Below are 7,941 nucleotides of genomic sequence, written 5' to 3'. Positions count from 1 at the left end.
AGACCCTCTGTTCCCTCATTTTAAAGGGTTCAGTTGAAGGAAGCTCTTCCTTTTTGAGCATTTTAGGGGTTTAAATCTGCATTTCAGGGCACGCCTACCCACACCTCAGTAGCAAATGTCACACGGGAGCGAGCCCGACACATACATAACCTAACACCGCCCAGGAGTCTGTTAATAATTTTTCTTATTTTTATTTATAATGCATATAGCCCTAATTAGATGTCCCAAAGAGAGTTACACCATTTGTATCATTGCTATTCTTCTCCACCCTAATTAGCCACATGTGGGATACTACTTAGTAATCACTAAAGAATAGCTATGCCAGTTAACAACCAATTATCCAACTTAGCTATACTATCAAAACACAAAGTCTTATTTCTTACCAGTTATCTGCCATTTAGCTTGAGGTAAAGGCAAAAAAAAAAAAGCATCATCATTTCTCTGAAGAGTTTTCTTCTCTATTAAGCCCTTTACTTGCCTCGAATTTCAGCCAGAGGAGCCAAACAGCAACAGCTCCTCTGAGGGCTTTTATACCTTGTGGTATTTGCCTCCTCCCTTTTCCTGGGCATCGTGGGAAATAGAGGCGGGCCCGGCCAGGGCTACATTAACCCCAGCCTTTGCTGCAGCCGTTCATTCACTCTCTGGGGTTGACTGGGATAAGAGGTCTCCTCTCACTTCAGTGAAGGGGGTCTTTTAGCTTATCTCAGCTTTTTTTTTTTTTTTCCTTCTCCCTCCCTCCTCTAGTAGATGCTTTTGACCTTTAAAGCACTAGAGGCTTTGAAGACACCATGAAGAGGATAGCATGCAACACAGGGAGTATTTAAGCTCATGATTTTGGGTTGAGTGTTCAAGGGTGGTAAGATGCTTTTATAATTTTGGTGTAGTTTTTGTTTTTGTTTTTTTTGGAGTATCATAACTTCCAGGTTGCATTGAGTACAAAGCTTCAAATTTATTCAGCACATTCATCATGTTATCAAAGGGACTTGCCCTGTGTCAAAGATGACATCCAAAACTGAGCTTTCCGGTAGGTAAGCTGTGGGTCGCATCCAGGAGAGGGAGCATGAGCAGGGTGACCGGTTTAGGAAGTGCCAGGAGGGGTTTTGAAAGCTGCACGGTGGGGAAAAAGGTGTCCATTTGGGGCCCCCCAAGGCTTTTCCTCAGGTACACCAGATCCATTTACGTGTCTTAAAGCACACAAATGCATGTACCACGCTCACAGAAACACCATGTAAATTTGTCCCTTGCTAACCCAGGCGTGCGCTGAAATAACAGCCATAGCATTTGACTCGGGACAAAGCTAGAGACTTGAGGACCTGGGTGCGCTTAAGAGAGGGTGAGTAGCTGAATTGCTGGGACTTAGCCCATATGCTGCTCAACTTGGGCATTGATTTTAGTTTTCTTTATCTTAGCTGACTGAGAGGCTAACCCGGCTATCACAGGACCTGCCAAGGAGAACTCATTTTGCATCCAAAGAGGATTCATGTTGCCATCCGAAAGATAAGTTGGGGGCTTTGACTCAGAGACGGGATCATAGTAGGGTAGCGGAGTGGAAATTCCTGGGAGAGATTTAATAATTAGTGCCATCTGGGTAGCCTTCAGTAACAGCTGAGGAGTTGTGGCAAGTCGGGGAAGGAGGGGGGAGGAGGAGTGATGGTCCACTCAAGTTTCAGCAATGCCACATCACCGTATCTCCTCTTTACCCAGGTATACCCTGCATTGATGGCGTCGGCCTCGGAGCATGGCCAAAGCATGTGGCCTGAGGACCCGGGCCCTCTTAGGAGATAGTGAGTAGCAGAATTGTTGGGGTTTGGCCAATGTGCCACTGAATTCATGTACTGATATTTGGTTTTCTTTATTGTGGCCGACTAAGAGAAAACAGCCCGGCAGGAACTTCCCAGACGGTAAGAGGTGGTCGTCTTTTGCGCCTGAGGCAGATTCACATCCCCGGACATCCAAGAGATAAGTCCAGGGCTATGACCCATGGAGGGAATGAAAGCGGGGTGTCAGGTTGGGACTTGCCGGGAGGGATTTTTGAGTCAGCTTTGGAGATGGGGATATCCAAGAAGGGCCCCATAAAGGGAAAGTCTCGCATTTGATCACAATGCCGAGGTGCGCAGGGCAGAGCAGTCCTAGTGGATGTTGTGTCACTTGTCTATCGTGTGTTCCGTATCTTTGGGGCATCTCGTGTTACGGGTCTTTTGCCTTAGCCCTTCGATGTGCTTGTGGTTATTCTTCTTGCTGAGAGTTTTGTCTCTTTGTTTGTCATCTCCTGTGTCACGGGTGCCTGCATGGGTTTGGCCTGGAGCTGCTCTGCCCTGCTGCATAGTCCAGCGTATAGGTGTAATAGAACAAGGCCCAGGGGCTTGAAATTTGTAATGTAGGGTGTAATTTGGGCTCTAGGTAATATTCCTAGATTTACAACTCCAGCCATCTTGTGTCATCATGCAGCCCTTTGACTTTTGTCATAACTTTCTTTCAACTGCAGACGGGTTAAATCCGTGGCAGAGCGCCCTGGACTGGGTGAGGGGGTTCCCACAGGAAGGTCAGTCACCATTTGTGTTTGCGGGGCAACTGTAAATGGTGGCTATGTTACAGCATTGTTCTTTGTCCTTATTTTTAGGAGGTAAAGCTGGATCTCAGCTGTCAAGGTGAAGTGAGCAAGGTAAGCAGTGATGGGTGGACTGAAATGGTTGTTATTCCTTGGGTGCCAAGTTCTGGTACTCTAAGCTTAAAGCATTCACTGTCATTGGTGTGTTGTAGGCGGTCCACTTGTATTATGCTGAACCCCCTCACTGACAGGATGATGGACCTGGTTTGCCGCCCTCGTGAGCCCTCCAGAAGTATTACAGGACTCTGCCATGAAGCCTTTACCTTTTCCACTTGCAGGTGCTGTCTGGGTAACCTTTGGCAATGGCTGAGAAGTTGCAGCGAGTCGGGGAGGGAGGAAAAGCGGGGGTCCACTCAAGTTTCAGCAATGCCACATCACCTCGTCTCCCCTTAACCCAGGTATATCCTGCGATGATGGCGTCGGCCTCGGAGCGCGGCCAAAGCGTGCAGCCTGAGGACCGGGGCCTTCTTAGGAGATGGTGAGTAGCGTAATTGTCGGGTTTTGGCCGATGTGCCACTAAGTTTGTGTACTGATGCTTGGTTTTCATTATTGTAGCCGACCAAGACAGGAGGAACTTCCCAAACAGCGAGGTGGCCTTCTGTTGCACCCGAGGCAGATTCACATCCCCAGATGTCTGAGAGATAAGTCGAGGGTTATGACCCACAGAGGGGATGAAAGCAGGGTGCTGGGCCAGGACTTGCCGAGAGGGATCTTTGAGTCAGCTTTGGAGACAGGGATGTCCAAGAAGGGGCCCCTTAGCCCACAAAAAGGGAAAGAATCACTTTTGATCACAATGCCGAGGCGGACAGAGCAGTCCCGGTGCGTGTCATGTCACTTGTGTATTGTATGTTTTTTGTCTTTTGGGCATCTTGTGTCTTATATCTTAGCCCTTTGAGGGGCCAGCTTATCGGGAATGCCGGGTGTCATCCTTAGCATCTCCGCATTCCCCAGCCGGGTGCCGGTACCATCAATCCTTTGACTGACAAGCTTGGATGTGCCTTGGAATTGTGTCTCTCTTTGGAAGCGTTGAGTCAGAGGTCTTTTACGGTATTGTTCTGAGCTGTATTCACAGCTGTGCACCGCAATGATCCATTAGAGCGGATTAGGACTTGTCAGAAGAGAGCGGTAGAGGATTCTGACTGTACGATTCTCAGGCATCCATCTTTGTGGTTCTCGGAATAAGCACTTCTTCTGCCAGGGTTCTTCGAGCCTCATCGGCTCACCGTCGGCCTTGCCTAGGTCATCTCACTCAGCATTCTCTCGGTCCTTGCGATCATTCTTCTTGCCGAGAGTTTTCTCTCTTCATTGCATCTCCTTGTTTGTCATCTCCTGTGTCATGTGTATTTGGCCCGGAGCTGCTCTGCCCTGCTGCATAGTCTGGCGTATAGGTGTAAGAGAACAAGGCCCAAGGCCTTGAAATTTGTGATGTAGGGTGTAGTTTGGGCTCTAGGCAATATTCCTAGATTGACACAGGATGGCTGGAGCTGTGAAGTTATTATGCAGCACTTTGACTTTTGTCATAACTTTCTTTCAGATGCAGATGGATTAAATTCTTGGCAGAGCACCCAATACCAGGTGAGGGAGTTCCCACAGGAAGGTCAGTCACCATTTGTGTTTGCAGGGTGAGTGTAAATGGTGGCTATGTTACAGCATTGTTCTTTGTCCTTATTTTTAGGAGGTAAAGCTGGATCTTATCCGTCAAGGTCAAGTAAGCAAGGTAGGCGGTGACCGGTGGAAGGAAAAAGTTGTTATTCCTTGGGTGCCAAGTTCTGGTACAGCTCTAAGCATCCATTTTCATTTGTGTGTTGTAGGCGGTCCACTTGTATTATTCCGAACCCCCTCACTGGCAGGATGATGGACCCGGTTTGCCACCCTTGTGAGCCCTCCGGAAGTATTACGGGACTCTGCCATGAATCCTTTACCTTTTCCGTGTGAAGGTACTGTCCGGGTAGCCTTCGGCAATGGCCGAGGAGTTGCTGCGAGTCTGGGAGGGAGGGAGGAGGAGCAAGGGTCCACTCAAGTTTCAGCAATGCCACATCACCTCATCTCCTCTTTACCCAGGTATACCCTGCGTTGATGGCGTCGGCCTCGGAGCGTGGCCAAAGTGTGCGGCCTGAGGACCGGGGCCTTCTTAGGAGATGGTGAGTAGCAGAATTGTCGGGGTTTTGGCTGATGTGCCGCTAAGTTCCTGTACTGATGTTTGGTTTTCATTATTGTAGCTGACTAAGAGATAACAGCCCGGCGATGGCAAGAGCTTCTAGGATGGCGAGGCGGCCTTCTTTTGCACCCGAGGCAGATTCACATCCCCAGATGTCCCAGAGATAAGTCAAGGGGATGAAAGTGGGGTATCAAGTCGGGGCTCGCCGGGAGGGATTTTTGAGTCAGCTTTAGAGACGGGGATATGCAAGAAGCGGCCCCTTAGCCCACATAAAGGGAAAGTCTCACATTTGATCACAATGCTGAGGTGCACAGGGCAGAGCAGTCCCAGTGCATGTTGTGTCACTTGTCTATTGTATGTTCTGTGCCTTTTGGGTATCTTGTGTCCTATATCTTTCCCTTAGCCCCTCAATGTGCTTGTGGTCATGCTTTTTGCTGAGAGCTTTCTCTCCTCGTTACATCCCCTCGTTTGTCATCTGCTGTGTCATGGGTGCCTGCATGGGTTTGGCCCAGAGCTGCTCTGTCCTGCTGCATAGTCTGGCATATAGGTGTAATAGAACGAGGCCTGGGGACTTGAAATTTGTAATGTAGGGTGTAATTTGACCTCTAGATGATATTTTGACACAAGATGGCTGGAGCTGTTAAGTTCTCATGCAGCACTTTGACTTTCATCATCACTTTCTTTCAGATGCAGACGGATGAAATCTGTGGCAGAGCACCCCAGACTGGGTGAGGGGGTTCCCGCAGGAAGGTCAGTTGCCGTTTGTGTTTGCAGGGCAAGTGTAAATGGTGGCTGTGTTAGAGCATTGTTCTTTGTCTCTGTTTTTAGGAGGTCAAGCTGGATAGCAGCAGTCAAGGTGAAGTGAGCGAGGTAAGTGGTGACCGGTGGAAAGGAAAAGTTGTTATTCCTTGGATGTCAAATTCTGGTACAGCTCGTAGCATCCATTGTCATTTGTGTTTTAGGGAGTCCCCTTGTATTATGCTGAGCCCCCTTGCCGATTGGCTGACGGACCCAGCTCGCCGCCCTTGTGAGCCCTCTGGGAGTGTTATGGGACTCTGTGACAAAGCCTTTACCTTTTCCATGTGAAGGTGCTGTCAGGGTAGCCTTGGGCAATGGCTGAGCAGTTGCAGTGAGTTGGGGAGGGAGGGAGGAACAAGGGTCCACTCAAGTTTCAGCAGTGCTGCATCACCTTGTCTCCTCTTAACTCAGGTATACCCTGCGTTGACAGTGTTGGCTTCGGAGTCTGGCCCGAGAACCCCGGCCTTCTTAGGAGACGGTGAGTGGCAGAATTGATGGGTTTTAGCCGAGGTGCCACTAAGTTTGTGCAGTGATGTTTCTTTGGTTTTCTTTATTGTAGCCGACTGAGAGAGAACAGCCCAGCGACAGGAGGAGCTTCCCAGACGGTGAGGCAGTCCTCTTTCGTACCCGAGGCGGATTCGCATCTCCAGCTGTCCGAGAGATAAGTTGATGGCTGTGACCCAGAGAGGGAATGAAAGCGGGGTGCTGGGTTGGGACTTGCTGGGAGGGATTTTTGAGTCAGCTATGGAGTTGGGATACCCAAGAAGGGGCCCCTTAGGCCCCATAAAGGGAAAGTCTCACTTTTGATTACAATGCTGATGTGTGCAGAGCAGAGGAGTCCCGCTGCGTGTCATGTCACTTGTCTATTTTGCATTCTCTGTCCTTTGGGCATCTCGTGTCTCATGCCTTCTGCGTTAGCCCTTTGATGTGCTTGCGGTCACTCTTCTCACTGAGAGTTTTCTCTCCTCATTTATCATCTGCTGTGTCACAGGTGCCTGCATGGGTTTGGCCTGGAGCTGCTCTGCCCTGCTGCATAGTCTGGCATATAGGTGTAATAGGACAGGGCCTGGGGACATGAAATTTGTAATGTAGGGTGTAGTTTGACCTCTAGATGGTATTCCTAGGTTGACACAAGATGGCTGGAGCTGTTAAGTTCTCATGCAGCACTTTGACTTTTGTCATCACTTTCTTTCAGATGCAGATGGATGAAATCTGTGGCAGAGCGCCCCAGACTGGGTGAGGGGGTTCCCGCAGGAAGGTCAGTTGCTGTTTGTGTTTGCAGGGCAAGCGTAAATGGTGGCTGTGTTACAGCATTGTTCTTTGTCTCTGGTGGCTGTGTTAGAGCATTGTTCTTTGTCTCTGTTTTTAGGAGGTCAAGCTGGATAGCAGCAGTCAAGGTGAAGTGAGCAAGGTAAGCAGTGACGGGTGGAAAGAAGCAGTTGTTATTCCTTGGGTGCCGAGTTCTGGTACAGCTTGTGGCATCCGTTGTCATTTGTGTTTTAGGCAGTCTGCTTTTATTCTCCCAACCAACTGGCCGACAGTCCCAGCTCGCCACCCTCGTGAGCCCTCTGGAAGTATTATGGGACTCTGTGATGATGTCTTCACCTTTTCCATTCGAAGGTCCTTTTTGTGCAGCCTTCGGCAATGGCCGAGGAGTTGCGGCGAGTCAGGGAGAGAGGGAGGAGGAGTGAGGGTCCACTCAAGTTTCAGCAATGCCACTTCACCTTGTCTCCTTTTAATCCAGGTATACCCTGCGACGACAGTGTCAGCCTCGGAGTACGACCAAAGCATGTGGCCTGAGGACCCCGGCCTTCTTAGGAGATAGTGAGTAGCGGAATTTTTTGGTTTTGGTCTGCGTGCCACTAAGCTTATGCACTGATGTTTGTTTGGTTTATTTTTATTTATAGCTTAAATTTTAAAAAAGCAGCAGTAGAACTTTTAATGCTCCCTGGGAATAAAAAAAAAAAGTTCTACATATAAAATTTTTACTCTCAGGGAGCATTAAAAGTTCTGGTGCAGCAGTCGACTCTATTATTTTTTCTTCTGTTTATATATAGTATATAGTTTCCCTAATTAGTGCTCCACATGGGAGTAACTAATTGAATTGATTAATCATTACATAGCTACTCCCAGCTGGAGCACTAATTGAATTAGATAGTTGGATAATAACAATTAGCCAATTTTTTGGTGTGCACACACACACCACCCATACCTATCACTCATCCTAAGCTCTACCCCCCTCCCCCCCCCATTTGTCACAGGCTCCCACCTCCCCACCCATCTGTCGCTGCCCCCCTGGCCCGCATCACGCGGCTCTGCCACAGCCCCCTGCCGTGGGTGTCGTGTGGCTCCCCCCCGGGCACCACCCCCTGCCCAC

General features: G+C 49.1%; 1 long non-coding RNA gene across 5 annotated transcripts; it reads left to right on the top strand.

Moving 5' to 3' along the window:
- The first annotated feature begins 786 nt into the window (after positions 1-786).
- Positions 787-7,407, top strand: LOC108447148. 5 transcript variants are annotated; one of them, XR_001862549.1, is made up of 12 exons: positions 787-1,333; positions 1,410-1,784; positions 1,871-2,662; positions 2,761-3,086; positions 4,828-5,636; positions 5,729-5,895; positions 5,976-6,042; positions 6,124-6,169; positions 6,760-6,822; positions 6,934-6,975; positions 7,068-7,184; positions 7,309-7,407. It is a non-coding gene; the product is annotated as an uncharacterized LOC108447148 (long non-coding RNA). The 5 variants fall into 5 exon arrangements; XR_001862551.1 differs by having other exon boundaries at positions 787-1,784; positions 2,761-2,886; positions 3,007-3,086; XR_001862550.1 differs by lacking the exons at positions 787-1,333; positions 1,410-1,784; positions 1,871-2,662; positions 2,761-3,086 and adding exons at positions 3,435-4,183; positions 4,284-4,325; positions 4,420-4,545; positions 4,670-4,749.
- Positions 7,408-7,941: the final 534 nt, after the last annotated feature.

Source organism: Corvus brachyrhynchos, unplaced genomic scaffold (genome assembly GCF_000691975.1).
Source record: "Corvus brachyrhynchos isolate BGI_N302 unplaced genomic scaffold, ASM69197v1 scaffold65, whole genome shotgun sequence".
NCBI classification, from domain to species: domain Eukaryota; kingdom Metazoa; phylum Chordata; class Aves; order Passeriformes; family Corvidae; genus Corvus; species Corvus brachyrhynchos.
This window is presented reverse-complemented; position numbering and strand designations above follow the sequence as displayed.